This window comes from Acinonyx jubatus, chromosome B4, assembly GCF_027475565.1.
Source record: "Acinonyx jubatus isolate Ajub_Pintada_27869175 chromosome B4, VMU_Ajub_asm_v1.0, whole genome shotgun sequence".
Classification (NCBI taxonomy): domain Eukaryota; kingdom Metazoa; phylum Chordata; class Mammalia; order Carnivora; family Felidae; genus Acinonyx; species Acinonyx jubatus.
In genome coordinates this window covers 1,896,410-1,916,222 of record NC_069387.1, presented here as the reverse complement: position 1 = coordinate 1,916,222, position 19,813 = coordinate 1,896,410, and positions in this window count along the sequence as shown.

The window sequence follows — 19,813 nt, the reverse complement described above, 5'->3', positions numbered from 1 at the left end:
ACAAACTTAAAAAAAAGAAAAAAAAATATGAATTCAAAATGGTATCTACAACCCCATGTTCACTGTAGCATGATTTACAACGCCCAAGACATGGAAACATCCTGAGTGTCCATCGATGGGTGAAATGATAAAACACATCCTGAGTGTCCACAACGCCCAAGACATGGAAACATCCTGAGTGTCCATCGATGGGTGAAATGATAAAACACAGTGTGGGATATATTGTATATATATAAATATACAATGTATACATACGTGTATATTATATATATATATATAAACATATGTAATCTAATATATAACATAATATATATAATGTAGTATCATTCAGCCATAAGAAAGGATAAAATCTTGCCATATACAACAACACGGATGGCCCCTGAAGCATTATATCAAGTGAAGCAGGCAAAGAAAGACAAGCACCATATGATCTCACTCACATGTGGAATCTATATTTAAAAAGAAACGCAACTCAGCTCACAGATACAGAGAACAGTTTGGTGGGTGCCAGAGACGGGGTTGGGGGGTAGGTGAAACAGGTGAAGGGTCAAACTTCCACTTACAAAGAAGTCATTGGGGTATAACACACAGCATGGTGGCCACGGTTGATGCTGGCCTGCACATGTGAAAGTTGCTGAGAGAGTAGACCTTGGGAGTTGCTATCAGAAGAAAAAAAAATGCAACTGTGTACAGGGACAGATGTTAACTACACTCATTGCTGTGATCATTTTATAAGGTATATACACACAGAATCATTATGTTGCATACCTGAAACTAATACAATGCTGTATGTCAGCTGTATCTCCAAAAAAAAAAAAAAGAAAAGAAAGGAAAGAAAAGAAAGGAAAGAAGAAAAGAAAAAAGAAAAGAAAGAAAAGGAAAGAAAAGAAAAAAGAAAAGAAAGAAAAGAAAAGAAAAGGAAAGAAAAGAAAAAAGAAAAGGAAAAGAAAGAAAAGAAAAGAAAGAAAAGAAAGAAAAGGAAAGAAAAGAAAAAAGAAAAGAAAGAAAAGGAAAGGAAAGAAAAGAAAAAATAAAAGAGAAGAAAAGAAAAGAAAAAAAAAGAGAGCTGCAGAAAGGAAAGGGACCTGTGTCTCTTGAGGTGGGGTGATCAATGGTTTGCAGAAGACAGGTGGCAGGATTCGTCTCGTTTCAGCAGGATCATTCTGGATGACACAACAGTAGAGACAGCATCTACCACCAGTATAGCTAGAGAACGATGGTAGAAACGAACCGGAGACAGCAACCTTGTCTCTGCCCGCTCTCCACAGGGGCCAGGCATGAATACTTCAGATGTGTCCTCCTCTCCCTCTGTCACAACGCCTAGGTGGGCCTGGTGGCCGGAAAGACAGCCACAGGCCATAGGTTAACCAACGGGTATGGCTTCATTCAGTAAAGCTGTATTTTGTGACACTGCAATTTATATTTCAAAGAATGTAGGTGCACAAAATATTCTTCTTTGGGTATTTTTCAACCATAAAAAAAAAAACCTGAGCTCAGGGTCCAAAGGCGTTGCAGGGGCTGGATCTGGCCATAGACTGTCCTGGAAGAGAGTGAGGGGAGCAAGTGGAAACAGAAAGACCAGGGAGGCTGCCTCAGTAACCACGTTGAGGGTTGGAGGTGGGCGCTCGGGTGAGAGTAGAAAAGGCTCTCGATTAAAAAACGGATTCTGAGGACGGTTTGAAAGTTGCCTTGAGGCTCTTCGTGGGAGTCTGGACACAGGGGAGAGAAGAGTGAGATTCAGGGTGTGAGCGCCTGGACGCAGGGAGCTGCCGGTGGGGGCTGTGAGAAAGCTGGACGCAGGTTCGGACACGTTCACGTGGTGACCGCCGTTGGCCATCCAGGTGGAGACGGGGAGCGGGCCGTCGAGATCCCGGCCGGTAACGAAGAGGTCCGGCCTGGCGACATCAACTCACAAGTCATGGGCACGGAGGGCCTGACAAGGAGGGAACGCAGCCAGAAAGCAGAGCGCACCGAGGACGGGACCCCGAGACACTCCCACAGCCCCGGTCTGGGTGCAGGGCACGGGCCCAGTGCCGCTTCAGTTCTGACGCCTCGGGATCCGCAACGTGGAAATCGCGGGTGTCTCCGGCACCTGCGGTTTGGGTGGCCTTCCGAGGTGGTGAAGCGGGTTCAGAATGAATGGGAGAAGAGTAATTAAGGACAATGTGCGTAGACAACCCGCCAGAAGAAATCTCCTGTGGCCAGAAAGAGAAAAAGGGGTCAGCAGGAGGATGCAGAGAAAGAAGATGTGCATTTCTTTGTCACGAGGTCAAGAAGACAGTGCAAAACAACACAAAACACCTCCTGTCGCCCTTCACGTAGACTGAACAATTGTCACCACTTGGCTACAGTTGTTGATCCCATTTTTAACATTTTTTGAGGTACTTTCAAGCAAACCCCTGACCTTCTTACTTCACCCGCAGATATTTGAGAGCGCATATCTAACAGTGGGGCCAACCACGGTGCTTAATCTGCCTCGTGACGGCAAGAACCTGTCCCCGGTCCCGAGAGCTGCTCAGATCACACAGATGGTTTGCTCTTCTCTTTTACGCTGGGACAAAGTCTGGTAGCATGTGGATGGGGAGCCCTGCAGAGGGACAGCGGTGAAGCACAGAAGAGGGGAGATCCTGGGGCCACAGGCGGCAGCCAAGGTGGAGTCCAGCACACAAGGCGAGAGCCTGGTCTTGGCCAACAGCACACCTGTGTGATTTACTTTTGTTCTCATAACAAGGGCCAGGTTTCTTAAAAATGGCATCTAGGAGGGCACGGGACACGTGTTGCTGTGCGCCATACACACTCACGACTCTCCCCGTCTCTAGCTGCGAACTTCCAAGTTCTTATTTCAGGAGGAAAGAATCGTCAAGCGCCAGAGATCTCAAAAGCACCGTTTTGCTAATTCTCATGCAGAGAACGATGCGTGGCAACATGGATAGTTTCTTAAAAGTTCAAAACCTGTCTTCGGGAACTGGTTTTTACAGAGCTGACGCAGCTACAGAATTTCTCAATGACGATGCTATTTTCTTATTTCAGGAGAGGCTGTCGGGGAGTGCCAAGTGCAAACCGAAGGAAGTAATTTGATATTTCGTCTGGCGTCACCAGTGTCTTTCCACCTTAGCTTGAAGCGTGACTTCCTTGTTCAGTTTGATAGAACCTTCCGGTGCCTGTCCTTTGTTTCGGTGAGGAGCGGGTTATGGCCGGGATTAAATTTGTTAAGAAATCATGACGTCTTTCAGGGCAAACATTATAAAGTCAACGTATCTCTTTCTTTTAGTCTGAGAGCCAATGTCCAAACCAACTTGACAAACTCCTTTCTGGTCCCATCTCAATGATGCCAGCGCGATGTAATCTCGAGGGGCTCTTGGTAAGGATAGACCCAGAGTGAGGCCAGCAGAAAAATGACATTCTAGATGCCCTTAACGTATTAAGTATTATGACGGATCCTAAGTCTGCTCTAATAAGGGTGGTGGTGAAATCGCATTTGTTTCTGTTTTGCAAAGCTTCTGTGAAAACAACTGTGTTTTTATAGTATGTGTGAGGGGGGAACATGAAAAGGGGAAAATACAAGAAAGAGGGTTAAAATTACACTAAAATCCCACAATCTGGAGGTAGCAGGACCAACACCGTAATTAATGAATGAACCCCCCATACAAGCCCACATGCTCCCATAAATGCATAAATGTACATAGTCTTGCATAAGTGGAATAAAGCTTCACAGGTTTTCCTTGCCTTTCGTATTCACTCGGTGATATGTTAAGAACATTCTTCCAGATGGCTCCTTATTTTTCTATTTTTAAAACATATTTTGCTTGCGATTGCCAGTTTGGTTGTTTGCTGTGTTTGTTTCTATATGGTATTTTTTTTCTTTTTTGTAGTCAAATCCATTTGTCTTCTGTGTTTCTGATTGTATAACATATTTAGAAAGGCTGTCTTTTCTGGAAAATTACTGAAGGTTTCACATCTACCTTATTTTTATAATTTTAAGCACTGCTCTCCAAAATTGAAGTCTTTCTTCCACCTGCAACTTTTTAAATACAGCAAATAAGTCAGGAAGCCACTTTAATTTTCCCAAATTACAAGCCAGCTGTTTAAACTACATTTGCTGAAAATTTTGACTTTATTGCCACTTATTTGTGCTAAATTGTGCAGCATCCCACACATGCCTATCTCTCCCAACGTGGTAGGAGACGAAAATAGGTGCTCTATGCTCTTTGGGTTCAAAGCTGGGCCCTGTGAATTAAACTGACAAAATACAGATTAACACAAGATCTATTTCATACGCATACAGGCCCCAACAAAAGAAGTAGCTGGCTTGCTGGATGGTTAAGGGTAAAGGCTTATACACCTAACGTAGGGGGGCCGAGGAGGAGGGGAGAAATCGCTTCGGCGCGAAAATCAGACAGGTTTCTTCAGGAAAGACAGATGCTACGAAGAGCAGACAGGAGACAACGAAGTTGATAATAATGCTTGTGTCTACGGTACAAGTGGTCTTCCCAAATTCTTCAGGCCCCCCCCCAGGAGCCCCCAGGGTCTACCTTGGCTTATCTTCTTCCGAATCTGTGTGTGTCCTGCGGCTAAGGATGCCTCTCTTTGACTGCTGAATGGGGCACCACGGTGTCCTTCCCGGAAGAGGTCCCCAGGCTATTCTTATGTCATCGTTCCTGAACAAGGCACTGTCGCCAGGTTAAGTTCTAAATAATTCTCAAGATACTAAATAAATTCAATTAATTTGGGGAGATTTAACTTAGGCTTCCTGTGCAGGGACAAATGTTTTGTCTGTTGCTTGTTTGTCTTTTTCCGTTTTTGATTTCCCATGTAGAGTTTCACATTTGTATGTAAACAGACACACCATTTTATGAAAATGTTACTGCTAGGAATTGTAGTGTTTTTACTGCCATTATGAACGGAGTCTTATGCTTTATGACACGTTTTAATTACCTATGGGGTTATATAGGAACGCTTGAGTATGTAGTTCATTTACCTAATCTCTCAATTTGGCTTATAGTGTTCATAAAGTTTTTGCCATTCATTTATCCTGGATTTCAGAGCCAGAACTTTTTCGGCTACTGAAAATGACTGCAATCTGTATTCTTCTTTCTGATATTTATACTCCCCCCCCCCCCTTTTAAGACTCTGTTGCCTAAAACTTCACAAATACTGTGGGTCTTGCAAGCAATCCTGTATTCTCTTCATGATGGATAAGGATGAGGTTAAGCTTTAGGAAGAATATCAAGTTCTGGTCTGGGAGATACGTTTTTACAAGGTGCTGTCAGTAAAGTAGATGTCCATCAAGCACCAACCATCCCCAGGAAATGCACCGGCTTCTTCAAGGACAGATAACGAGAAGGTCATCTGACACTAACGAAAAGTATAGCGTGATACAGAGGATAGAGGGGGCACTTGTATCTGACCCATAAATTCAGAGAAGAAACAGACGGTTACCCAGGGGAGCGGGTGGGGGTTGGGCAAAGTGGTGAAGGGCACCGGAGGTACAGGCTTCCAGTTCTGGAATGAACAGGTTGCGGGAATAAAAGGGGCAGCCTGGAGAGTGTGGTCAATGGCACTTTAATGACACTGCGTCGGGACAGGCGGTGGCTACGCTTGTGGTGGGCACAGCATAATGTCTACCCTGTCCCATCACTGCGCTGAACACCCGAAACTAACATTACGTTGTGTGTCAGCGACACTGAAAGAATGATAGCCAAGTCTAAAAATTAAAAACAAGAGCTCATCATTCTAAAACAGACAAGCCAAAGAACTATGGATGTTTGCAGGAACGCGGACCGTGAAGGACTCAGGGGCCGGGAAGGCTGATCAGAGAAGCCTCTGGAACTGGGACGTCTCCGTCGGATCACAGACAGAAGAGGAGCCCTCAGAGGGGTTCGGGCAGAAGGACGACGTCGGTGGGCCACGGAGGCCTCGTTTGGGATCGTGATTGTTGACCGTATGCAATGCCATCTGCTGGGGCGGAGGCGGCCAGCAGAGATGGTCTGGAAGGGCAGCAGATGGGACGAGGACAGGAGGGTGCTGTGTCCTGGGTCTGTAAGACGAGGAGGTGAAGCAGGTCCCCTAACGAGGAGTCGCGTGGGCATCTCCGATGGTTTGATGGTCCGGCCACCTCCCTGCCGCTCCGCAGGGCTCTCAGGGTCTCGGCAAGAGCTCAACCCATCTGGCAGAGAGCAGACGCCGATGCGTTGCTGAGGCTCCGGGCCACGCGCATCCGAGTGCCCGGACGTGCTCTGCAAATGTGCAAATGCTGGGTCGGGTCCACTGAGCCGTGGCGTTTACCATCGTCTAAAGCCAGAAAGAGGAAGTTCTTTCTCATGACACTGCCCACATCTATTTTTATGTAACAAAACACTGCATTGATTTTCATCATTCTGCCTTTTAACATTGGACTTCTGAGAGGTATTTAATCAGAAAGACGTTTCTGTGTGTTTGTGGTGGGGGGGGGGGGTGCGGATTGAAAAAGGTAGCGGTTAGAAAGAGAGAGAAAGAGGCAATTACCAAAAGAGAAGTCTAGTGTTGCAGGACTGGGGAGCATGGGACTAAATCTGCACCCTTACCAGGAAAAAGGAGAGATGTTTTTCTCTGCCTCATATAGCCTGATATTAAAATGTATTGACAAATATAAGAAAAACAGGCTGCGAGTCAGCAAAGAATGAGCTGTCATGAAGTGGTAACCAATGACATTAATTTTCAAAATCACTTTTAAAAAGCACTTTGGAAACGTGTGTTGCAATTCACAAGAGTTCACTGGTTTTATTACCGCAAGGGGAAAATAAACCTCTTGTCGGCAGCACGTGCTGGGGACGTGTTATCTCCGCACCCTATTCCTGACGAGACGGCGTATTTAAACGTCTCATAACGGGCAACCTTTTCAGCCTCCTTCCCCTCTTTCTCTTCAGACTCACATTTTAATGTGCCTCGAAATGTGCCTGGAAAACAAGCAAATGCTTATCTGCTTATAGTTTTCCAGGAAAGGAGAAATAACTAAGCGTTTCAATTAGACTTAAAGTGGCTAAAGTCTTTAGCTAACAACATAGCTTTTTAAAAAAGGTTTACTTATGTTGAGACAGACTGAAAGCATGAGTGGGGGAGGGGACAGACAGGATCCCAAACAGGCTCCGTTGGTGCAGGGCTCCAGGTGGGGCTCGAACTCACGACCTGAGCTGAAACCAAGAGTTGGCCGCCTAACCGACTGAGCCACCCGGGTACCCCAAGTTTTTCTGTTTTCTAATATGTGCAGTGAATGCTATCAGTCTCCCTCTAATCACTACTTTTGCAGTATCCCACATATTTTGATAGGTTATATTTTCATTTTAATTTAGTGGGAAATTATTTTATTCTTTTTTAAACGTTCATTTATTTGAGAGAAAGAAAGAGCATGAGCAGGGAGAGAGAAACCCAAGCAGGTTTAAGGCTGTGAGTGCAGAGCCCGGTACAGGGCTTGATCTCCCAAACTGCGGGATCATGACCTGAGCTGAAACCAAGAATCGAACACTCACCTGACTGAACCACCTGGGTGCCCCAACAACATAGCTTTAATATGAGCTCTGGAAGTAGTCAAAAACCTAAAGCAGTTACAATTTCAAGTATATTGTGGCATAAATTCACTAAAGTTTAGGATAACTCTACTCTGACAAATTGATTCACTTTTTAAACTACGGTGGGAAATCACCCGAAATCCTTGTGGGGAGGAAGCCGTAACGTAATACTAGGATCCTGGCAGTGTGGGTGTATTTTTATCAAAAAGCCCTCAAATAATGCTGCCTTCACGTGATCTTATATAGAACATCCTAATAAAAATACGCGTAATATGTATACATACGTGTACATACACACAGGCATGCATACACGCGTGCACATACATACACACACACACACACACACACACACACTAGATTTAGCAGAACATCGAAAAGAAATATGATAAAGTGATCATGTTATGGCTCTGCAGGTAATTATATACAAAGATGAATGCTGGAGAACATGCATTTCCCTTATCTCATTGAAACCAGCCTCCAGCCTCTTTAATTTCAGAAATTGGGAAATGCAGGGTTCTGTACAATGAACAATATTTTTAGGGAGATAATAAAAACACTGTGTAATCACATACTGTTTTTAAGCCGAGCGCTTGGCAAACGTGGCCCGAAAGCACGCTGCTGAGCCGGCCGCAGTCTTTGTCTCATTGGGAAATGCTCATTTACATGTGCTGCGAAGAATTCTCGTTTTTAGAATATATGATGATAAACGTAGGCAAGCAGACGGTGACTGTAAGTCTCGCCGGTTATTTTCTAAGGAAGACCAAATATGCAATTAAGGGTGTCTTCATATAAGTAGTGGTTCCTGTACTCTCCTGTGTTCATTTATTTCTATAAACAGTCAACAAACTTCCAGTGTGTGCCCACCTCACGCTAGAAGAGCGATCGGTGTGCGTGGCAAACAGAACAAAACAAAACGAAGGGACGGTAAAATCCCCTCCATCTCAGGCTGAACATCATGAAGGTTTGCTTGGCCCTCACATGCTCCCAAGTCCTCCACGGCAGCCCGGGGGTCCTACGGCTCTCTGCCGTCAGTTAGGGTCTCAGGCTCCCTCCCGTCTAGGGACCCTATCATGCCCTAGGGCCCTAGGGCCTCCGGGTTCCCTGTCTGCTCCAAGACAAGACAGAGGACTTTCTCCAGCAAGACCATGCCCCCGCCACCAGGATGCTCCCCAAGGCCGGTGCCCTCAGTGAAGCCGGAGCCACCTGCGGCTGTGCGGACAGACGGCCGGGGCCGGGTTCTGAGGGCGGGAGGTCCCGTAAGGCGGACCTGGCAATGGTGTCTCTGGAGGACAATTCTCGCAGGATGCAGAATTCAGCGTGCGGACGGGGGGCTGGGGATGATGCTCACCCGTCAGTAGCACAGCCCCTGCAACAGGGGATACTGAGACCGCCACAGCAGGCCAGGGAGAAACACCAGAATTGTCACTCTAGGAGGACTCGGAAGGCTCCGGGGCACGTGCACACTGCTTCCCGGGGTGGCAGCAACTGGGCAACCCAAGACAGCACAACTCGCTATCGTGGGGCTCCGAAGGCCACACGTCAAAATTCGGTGTCGTGGGGCTGCCCCGTGGTGACCCAGGCCCGCGCCCCCTCTGCCAGGAGGAAGGGAGGGTTCTCTCCTCACCTCCCCCGTGCCCAGGGCAGCGCCCTCACACCCTCGGCGTCTTTGAACGTGCAGCCCCACATCTCAGCTTCCCTCTCCGTATCGCCTGCCCCTTCTGGGTAGACTCTCCCTCTGCCTCCTCTGATAGGGACCTGCTGCTTACTTTTAGGGCCCATCTGGGTAATGTGAGGTAATCTCCTGTCTCCAGACGCTTAACTTAATCGCATGTGCAAAGTCCCTGTCGCCATGGGAGGGAACAGTCACAGGTTCCAGGGATTAGGAGCTGGCTATCTTTGGGGGTGTCAGGTCGTTACTCTGTATTCCATCCAGAAGGGCCCTGCGGACATTGTGTCCACAAAAGCAAGAAAGACACACGACGGCAAGGGACCTCACGGGCTCTTGTCTGCAGGCCAGGGCCGTGTTAGCAAGGCTCAGTGACAGCCGGTGAAGAGTACCACGTGTCCTCAATGTGCACGGAACCTGTGTGATAGATGCAGTCCTGGCCTGGTCCAGCACACAGCGACTCAGCGAGGGAAGCTTTCCCTGGTCCCTGAACTTGTAAACTAATGAATGTACTCAGCACTGGCCACCGGCCTGGGGACTAAGAACCACCATGGTGGCGAGGCCAAAGCAGCATCTCTGGATCTGCCTTCCTGCTCCCTTCACAGCCAGAATGGTAGACGGAGGCCCAGACTGTACTCAGGATAGCAGCACACTTGAGTCACAGGGTGCAGGGTTTGTGCTGCCTACACATCTTCACTGACCTCACCAGTCTGGGCCTAGAACAGCCAAACAGGAAAGCATAGTAGCGGTACCCTGGCTGCCCCTGCCACACCCAGTGTGTGATGGACGATGGAGGGACAGATGGAGGCATGGATGGATGGATGGATGGACAGACGGATGGACAGATGGAGGGATGGATGGATGGATGGACGGACGGAGGAAGGGATGGATGGATGAACAGATGGAAGATGGAGAGACAGATGCATAGATGGACAGGTGCACGGATGGATGGATAGACAGATGGAGGGATGGATGGATGGATAGACAGACAGATGGACAGATGGAGGGATGGATGGATGGATAGACAGACAGATGGACAGATGGAGGGATGGATGGATGGATGGAGGGACGGATGGAGGAAGGGACGGATGGATGAACGGAGGGAAGATGGAGGGACAGATGCATAGATGGACAGGTGCACGGATGGGTGGATGGACAGATGGAGGGATGGTATGGGCCACGGCATCACAGTCTGCGCCCATCCATCAGTCTGCTCAGTGTGCTCCTTTCCATCCCCACCAAATATGAGCATTGGAACCATCCCCACTACACTCACAGCCCGGCCCAAGGACTAGGTTCACTCAACCCAGTAACTCCCACCATACTCCAAGGACAGCCGGGCCCTCTGGCCATTCTAAGGACCACAGCAATGCTCCACTGTCCTTAACACATTAATTGAACTGGACAAGTAAGACCACAGGTTCAAGATGGTGGGAGATAAACCCTACAGATATCTAGGGGAGACATCAGAGTGAAGACTTTAAAAGGTCAGTGGTCTGGGCCAGGATGCACCCTCCAAGTAAAGACAAGTTACCTTATCTTGCACATCCTACCAGGAAGCCTGGCAGGTCACTTTGGCTTTGGACACACATATCCACATGGAAACCTGCTTCAGTCGGTATTCCAGGAGGAAGAAGAGGTTCCCAGCTTTGAGTGGGTCCAGAGTAGGGAAATCTGTGTCCGAGGCCCAGGAATCCGTGCCGGCAGCCCCACGGGCCTCAGGGACAGCATTCCAGCACAGTCTGCTTCGCGGGAGCTAGGTGTGGGGGGAGTTATATGTATCTTGTGGGGCACACAACAGCTCCATCAAGGTAACCTCAGCACAGACCTGTGGGCTCTGTCCGGAGCAAGGCCATGCCGCCCACAGTGGAGAACCACGTGCCTTTCGGGACACGGCGTAAGTAGACTAGAATACCCAAGAACGCTCTGCAATCAGGTGGCCTGCCTGCCTCTAAGTCACCCGCATCACCCACCACGGGGGGACCCACGCCTCGCTCAGCACGAGCCCTTGGCCACACAGAGGGTCCATGGAGATCTGCTGACGAAGGAAAGGAGCCCAAGACTTGTGTTTGGTATTTTGTACAAGCTGAATATAGACTGCGGCTGTGCCATACCCATGTCCAAGGATGACTTTGAGAGACAGGAGCAAGGGGAGATTTCCAGCAGAAGTCTGGGCATCCACCTTTTGCAGGAAGAGACACAGCCAGTGGGGGACGTGTACGCACCAGGGGTCAGCGGTGGGTGACCTGACCAGCTGATCAGAGCCTGGAATACGGAAGGGGACCAGGCACACAGACGGATCTGGGGAGTGGGCCCCAAGCCTGAAGACGTTCACCGTATGACTGACACGTAGGGTGTGTGCTGTGGGAGGGAGAATCAGTAACCGAGGAAACCAAGGACTTGACCTTTCCTGTGAGCCCACACAGACTCAGGGAGCTCCTTTGGGGACGAGTGACGGAATAGCCACCAGAGGCCCCAGTGAGAAGCAGGCCCAGAGAGGGTGTGCAGCAGTGGGGCCCAGGCAGGCCAAGTGAGACCCTCCCTAAACCGCGAGCCCCTGGTGCTACCTGTCAGACGTGTACACGGGAGAAGGGAAGGCATAGAGCCACCTGACTCCTGGAGACGCACTTTGGGAATATGCTTCCCGCCCCTCACAGCCAGGAGCTGCCAGAGAAGGAGTCCTTCTGTAGGGTGGGGGGTGGACTAGAGACCCGGAGTGGCCTCCCTCCTCAGGGAGCATCTGGTAGACAAAGTGCGTACAGGCCCAGCCCTGTCCCCACCCCGAGGGCCTGGTCCAGCTCCCAGACCTCCCGCTGATTTGGCCCAGGTTTTGCCGTCCATCATGGTCCAGCTTCTCCCTCTGGATAATTCGGATTCAAATACGGTTTCTCCCCGTCATTCAGGTCAAAGTGTTTTCAAATTACCATTGTAGCTCCTACATACTGCACGGAATATTTAAACGTGTTTTGCTTGATATCCCAAAGTGTGGTATGTTTTGCTTGTCCCGCCTGGAGACTTCTAGATGAACCACGCTGTGGACGGCAAACATATTCCACAGGATTGCGACCCTTTGAAATATGCTCACGGGTACCTTGTGGCCCAGGACGTGGTCTGTCTGCGTGTTTTGTGAACCCACGGAAAGAGTGTGCATCCCACACTCGGAACACAGTACGTGTATGTGTCAGTGCATTTGCCGAGTTGCTTAAATCTACTGTGGATTAACCGCTTTATCGCTGCTCATTCTAGCGCTTGTTAGACGAATACATTAAACCTTAGATGATTGTTGTATCAGGCCCTGAAAGCTGACGTCCAGGGTTAGAACCAATTCTGCCGCTCAGAGTCTGCCAACGTAGTCACGCAGGTTTTCCAGAGTCACTTAAAACTCGAGTAAAGTATGTGTTGGTGACAAAGACCTAGGATTTCACCGCTGATTGAAATACACAAGTAAAACACACCTCCTTTTCTTACCGTGCTACTGAGACTGCACATGGCTAATATCTGCTTTCGTTTTGAAACAAAAGTTGTGACCGTCGAAGTTTTCTATCAAACGAAAACGGCTGCAAAGCCACCCGCCCTCTCTGAGGCTGTGCGTTGCGGGGATGCCGAAGCACCCCCTGCACTCAGCTCAACACCATCCCGCGTCTCCTTCCAAGGCCCTCACGGCCTCTGATTCTTCACAGTGATGTGCTCCTTACCTGGGTCAGGAGAGACGGGGAGTGGCTGGCTCTGGGCCCCTAGCCAGCTTTTGGATCCTGAACAAATTGCTTGCTCTCTCTGGGGTCAAAGTTTTTTTTTGTTTGTTTGTTTTGTTTTTTGTTTTTTTTAATGAAATGGATTGTTTTTGCATTAGATCGGTGTTTTTCAGTCTTTGTTTTTTTCTTTTCTGCAAACTACCTAAGAAAAGATTTTAGGACACAGGTGCTGGATATCACGTGGGCACTAAGATCACCTGGGGGCCACCTCAGAGCTGGCAATTCTGTCACTGATCTCTGATAGGGACAGTGAGGTTCCCCACATCCAAGTAAACCACTTTAAAAAGAGCAGAACCCTACAATCTGAGAGAACTCCAGCCTCTCCCTTGCTCCCATTTTAACCACAGCAACTCTGTTTTTATATTTTCAAAATGTTGGCTTTGGCGTAATGTTTCATCGGAGAATACAATTCCATTTCATACATGTATGAAAGCCAATGGGATGACGAATGTGAACCTCCGATCCACGGCTGGCATAAAGGAAGCAATCCCTAATGTATACATTGTTTGTATACATAATTTTTGGAGAACAGGTGTGATTAGGTAACTTTAAAAATCTCCAATTGTAGGGGCACCTGGGTGGCTCAGTCGGTTAAGCGTCCGACTTCAGCTCAGGTCATGATCTCGCAGTTCGTGGGTTCGAGCCCCACGTCGGGCTCTGTGCTGACAGCTCGGAGCCTGGAGCCTGCTTCGGATTCTGTGTCTCCCTCTCTCTCTGCCCCTCCGCCACTTGCACTCTCTCTCTCCCTCAAAATAAATAATAATCGTTGCAAAATATCTCTAATTGTAGGCTGCTTTGGTCACGCTGACTCCTTCTCATCATATTCCACATGTTCCATGTTATGTCCAAGCTTGTATGTGAACAACTTCTGTCAGAACAAATGGCTCAAGTCATCACAATGGCGCAAATGTAACTTTGGGGGTTGTCTGAGGGCACCGTGGTCTTGTCGGGCCCCACGTGGTCACAAATCCTGGCCACAGTTCTACGGAACAACGAGATATCGAACCCCTAGTAACCCTAGCCTGCACCCCAGCAGATGGTACGGACCGAAGGCAGCACGTGCCGAGGTCAATACCACGCCCCGTGATCAGCAGGATGTACTGGAGGGGAACCTTCACTGGGGAGTTCAACCACCACCAATGTGTCCCCAGACCAATGGGTTATTTTTCTGACTCATTCACTTCATTACTTGTAAATATCATATTTGTTCTCTTTAACTTCCAGGAGGGAGGGATGGGGTAAAAATGATGTAATTTGTGCCTAAGAGATTTATGAATTTTAAATAAACTAAAAATACCAAAAGGAATTGATAATAAACTTCAAGCACACTTAAGCTCACACACCCAGACTCTTCAAAGTGCTTAGACTTAATATCCTCAGGCAATAGAGTCGTCAAAATTAGGGATGACTTTAATGAGCACGTAGTAAATCCACAGTTACCATCAATCCCTTTGTCAATGAGCCAAGCAGGCATGCGTTCGCTGTGGCCGGAGAGCGGGCAGCCCCAGGGAGTCACACAAGAGGCACCAAGCAGTGAGACTACAGAGGTCCCCACCTCCAGCCCAACAGACTGAGGCTCCTGCCCGTGTCAAGTCCCGGCGTGCTTCCAAAACGCCAAGTCAAATTTCTTAATCATCTTTTTCAAGCTTTGGGCAATTTTTTTTTTTTTTTACTTTGAAAACTTATATTGATTTAAGATACCATACATCCCTCTAGTAGGTCTTTAATCACTGGTTGCTTCCACTTGGAATTATATCTCATTTCCTTTGTCATTCCTACTTGGAGCTCTGGGAAACGAAATCACCTAGTTAATACTGAACAACTACCTACTGATTTGCTTTGAAAGAAACTGAATTTGCGTATTTCCTCACTGTTTAGTGAAAGAAAAATGATTTGTGGTGAGTAATGATAGGTCAATATGTTTATAAGTCTCAGCTTTTCTCAGTGCAGGTAAGATGTTGCTCTCTTTTTTCCTTTCTCTATCGTGGGGAGGAAAAAAAATTAATAATACAAAAAAAATCCCTATATTTTCGGTAGTAAATGGAACGTGTTTGAGCAGAAAGAGGAACTTCACTTCATTTGCTGCCTTGGGTGAGGTTATCTTAACGTGACAGACGACTTTTTTTCCACATTTTTCATCTCAGCCATCCATCTATAAGAGGAAGGCATCATGTTTTATGTGGCAGAAGGCAGTAGGCACTTTGGTGAATTATCTCTGCAGAGGACCTCGCCTTCTCCTGGGAGCTCAGAGATTAGTGCCGAAGCTTCAACACGAATTCTGTCTCTCGGTCATTAAGCTGGAAGGCTGGGCTACCTTAGCAATTCAAAAGCTCAACCCGCTGGAGTCAGGCCGGGGCTGGCCAGACGGCTCGGAGCAGGAGGGCCGCTCCCGCCGTGAGGGGTTTTTCAAGTTGAACGTGAAAACACGCTTGGAGCCTCTGATCCCATCAGGTGGCTACTTGTCAAATATGTTCTGCCACCATTAGCGGGTTGGGGGGGATAATTTGTCTGCCCTTCAAAAAAAAATTAAGTGAGGACCCAGGGCTTCCCAGGCAGGAAGTGGCAGGCCGCAGGAGGACCGGTGCGTACGGTGGTCTGGACTGCTAAGACAAGATGAGCGAATGTCGCGAATGCCGCAGAAACCGCTCTGCTTTCCCTGCATGCAAGGCCAGACCGTCTTGACGATTTTCTCAAACTCGGCCATCTCGTTTCCAAACCCTGCAGTAGGTGTTGAACCTTCCTGATGTGGCGAGACATTGCCACGTTCTTCATTTGCTCTTAAAAACTGTACCGTCCAGGGGCGCCTGGGTGGCTCGGTCGGTTGGGCGTCCGGCTTCTGCTCAGGTCATGATCTCGCGGTTCCTGAGTTTGAGCCCCGCGTCGGGCTCTGTGCTGACAGCTCGGAGCCTGTAGCCTGCTTCGGATTCTGTGTCTCCCTCTCTCTCTGTCCCTTCCCCACCTGCGCTCTCTCTCTCTCTCTCTCTCTCTCTCAAATGTCAACATTAAAAAATGGTATTGTCCAAAGGAAATGGGCTATTAATTTGTTATCAAAAAGTCATCTCTTTGGTTCACCAAAGAATCCTTCTAGTAACTATGGCAAAACCATTCGAAAGAGCATATGATTTACCATAATACATAAACGAAGTTAAAACAGAGAAATGGCCGTGCCTGTGGATAATCCAGAAATATCTACTGATTCCTGTGTCAGGCAATGTGGGGAAAGTCAGATGTATAAAATCCTCCCCACACGGTACTAACAAACACGTTTAGAGAAAAGGGTGACCATAGGAACATAATACTAAGAATGTAGTAAATTCCAGAATGCTGCAATGATTTCCCAACAATCCACAGAGTTTATGGACGACCCAGAGGAGCGACAGGATTATCACAGGGCACGTGAGAATCTCTCCTTTGTCCTCCTTTTTAAGACTTGGGAGCTGACAAAGGTTCTGTCCATATGAGCCGCTCTGCCTAGCTGCCCAGAGTCCTGTGGATTTGCACCTGACTATAGAGGAACGTGCAATCCAGCCGGAACTCCGCCAGTGGATGCATCCCGTACCTCCAGATAAAGGGGAGGACCGTGGAAGCAAAGCCACACAATGTGAGGAGCCACGGCCCACCCCCATTCATCTGTCTAAACAAGCAGCTCTTAGAAATCACCCCAATGTGATGAAAAAAGGCATTAATCTAGGGGCACCTGGGGCTCAGTCGGTTGAGCATCCAACTTCGGCTCAGGTCATGATCCTGCAGTTTGTGGGTTCGAGCCCCGTGCCGGGCTCTGTGCTGACAGCTCGGAGCCTGGAGCCTGCTTCGGATTCTGTGTCTCCCTCTTTCTGCCCCTCCCCTACTCACACTCTGTCCTCTCTCTCAAAAACAGAAAATGAACATTAATTAAAAAAAAAAAGGCATTAATCTGTATCACCACTGATAGAGCACCGAAGCTGTAACCAAACAAATGGAGTCACGGGAAGGGCCAGAGTGAGAATACGATTACCACCTGCCTGGCACATCTAAGCGCTCCTCTGAAGAATGAAACAGGGCTCTATTTTAATCACTTAATTAAAGGAGTGGCCTTTCACGGTGATGTCTATAGGCAGCACAGGGAGTAGTTTTCAACCCCGGTGAGTTTCTCCAAGAGTACTAAATGTGAAGGCTCCCTGCCCTAACATATGCAAATCCTCTTTTCCCCCACTCCGTTTTGTTTACGGAGGTGCAATGATTACAGATGATGGGGGCCCATCAGTCACGCTTCCAGCGAGCATTCACCAGGCCCCAGGAGAAAAACGTTGGCATTGGATAGGCAAGCATCGGCCACGATCTTTGTTCTCAGCGAACACGCCCTGCAGGGTCGCCTCTCACAGATGCCTCGTAGGGAAGGTGACTGCTGCCTAGAATGGGGTCCTGGTGAGGAGGGGAGAGATACGACACTGAATTTCCTACTTGAAACGTTCCGCTATTTGCGCCCTGGCACACCCAGCGTACAAACCACCGCAGAACCTCAGTGGTGCCCAGCACTTAGCACTTACTTTCCCAGACGCCTGCGGATGGGCTGGGCTCGGTTAGGCTCGGTAGGGCTGATGGGGTGTCCCCCTCTCTCCTTCCTGGCATCATGGGCGGGCCGGGGCGTGTTCTTCTCGCGGTCAGGGCTCGGGGCCCGGGGAACATAGGACTCCAAGGTCTGGAGGGGGCAGACTGGGGTTTCGCCTCATTCTACCGACCACATGCAGTCACATGGCTGGGGGAGTCACGGGATGCTGAATCAGAAACCAGCACCGAGTCACAACCACCTCCATCAGCACATTTACACCTGTATCATCAACCAGCGGCCAAGCCATAGCACCGACGACAATCTGTTGACACAGAGCACGGACGGCGGCATTACAGCAACGCAGAACAGCTCTCTCGAGACACAGACGTGTGAGCAATGGCCAGGCCTGGTGAGCAGAGAGCGCAGCGAACTAACAAGGGCTCATGACACGACCCCTGTGGAAAATGCAGGTTTGAAGAGCCTCTTAAACAAAAGCCGACGCTAACGTCATTCGCTCTCGGCTCCTGGGTCACAAAACCAAGGGCGTATTCATCAGCATCGACATCAGGCACCCATCTGTTAGAACACTCACATGGGCTGGACGCGCCGGCCTGGGAGCACCCAGCCGAGGTTCTGCCAGGTGCGTGTGGTCTAAGGGTGACAGCATTTTCCTCAGCTGCTCTCAAATGCCAACGTGTCTCCTACATACTCGTCCTCAGATGGAAAGAGTTAAAAACTCCCGGACCCTTTCTGCCGTGTCTAAATTCCCAACAAAATTGCATATATTTTCCATTCCAGGGCGGGCTGTTTTATTCCCAAGCCGACACGTGCGAGAGAGGGTCTTAAACGTTCAGGAGGACTTTACCTTCCCTTTTCTTTTCATCACCAGCATGACTACCCTCAGCGGCGTGAGAAGATTTCTCTGAAATTACAGTGTTTTGTCGGATTGTCCAAGGGAACGCCCAGATGGCAGGAGGCCTTTAGCACACTGAGCATCGTGTCAAGGGCGGGGGGCATTTGAGGCTCTATCTTCTGTCCTCAGCTAACTGGCCTCGGGGACATATCCACACTTGGACCGTGGCGTATGGGAAAAGGCAATGCACGTGCCGGACAGGGACACCCATCCCCCCGGCACGGCCAGTCTGGCGTGGACGGAGCGCCTTCACTTACCTCTGCCAAAAATCAGGTGGGGCCACTGCTCCACCGGTATGTTGCCAGAGGGCTTGCTTTTCTGTTTCAGTCTCCTCAGAAAAAGGTGGGAGGCTCTCGAACGGCTCCCCACTGTCGATACGTCCACCTAAAACTGCTGGCCACTTCCCCAAGATGTCACGACAGATGTCCCCAGGCTGAGAAGGAAGGGCTGTGCTTCCTAAACCAACAGCACCATGGAGGGAAGTTCAACCTCAGAAGTGAAGACAACTGTCCCCAAACCTTTTTCTGCTCCTTTTTAAAATTTTTTTCATGTTTTTATTTATTTTTGAAGGAGAGAGAGAGAGAGAGCATGAGCAGGGGAGGGGCAGAGAGAGAGGGAGACACAGAATCTGAAGCAGGCTCCAGGCTCTAAGCTGTCAGCACAGAGCCCGATACGGGGCTCGAACTCACAGACGGTGAGATCACGACCTGAGCTGAAGTCGGTCGCTCAACCGACTGAGCCACCCAGCCGCCCGTCTGCTTCGTTTTTTAAATTAAAAATGTATACAGGGGCTGGAAGCCCAGAGAGTCTGAGACAGCAGAACACGCCGTTAAAATTCCACTTTCTGAACAGACCACCATAAAAAGTATTAGCAGCAAGAAAAGTACTCTAATTCCAAATTCATTAATAACTAGCAATGAGTGATCTCAAGTAATACCATTTTCCCTGTGTTTTATTATCTTTCTCAAAAAGTGAGTAATAATAAACTCCTTGATCTCTTCAAAACATTCTTATCTAAGATTACGTTATTACCTTTTTTTAATATGAAATTTATTGTCAAATTGGTTTCCACACAACACCCAGTGCTCATCCCAACAGGTGCCCTCCTCCATGCCCATCACCCACCCTCCCCTCCCTCCCACCTCCCATCAACTCTCAGATTGTTCTCAGTTTTTAAGAGTCTCTTAAGTCTAGAGAGGGAGGGAGCCAAAACGTTATTACTTTTTAAAATGCTTTTTTAAACGGCTTGATGATGATCCTTACCAAAGTGGCAGAAGGCAATGAGGAAAGCAGGAAAGTAAAAGGAAAGGAGAGAGAAGAAACACCGAGAACGTCGTCCTCCTTCTCATCAGCAGCTGCACATGGGCTTGTCAGTCCCGAGCACTGATCTTCTGTTAGTTACAAGAAATA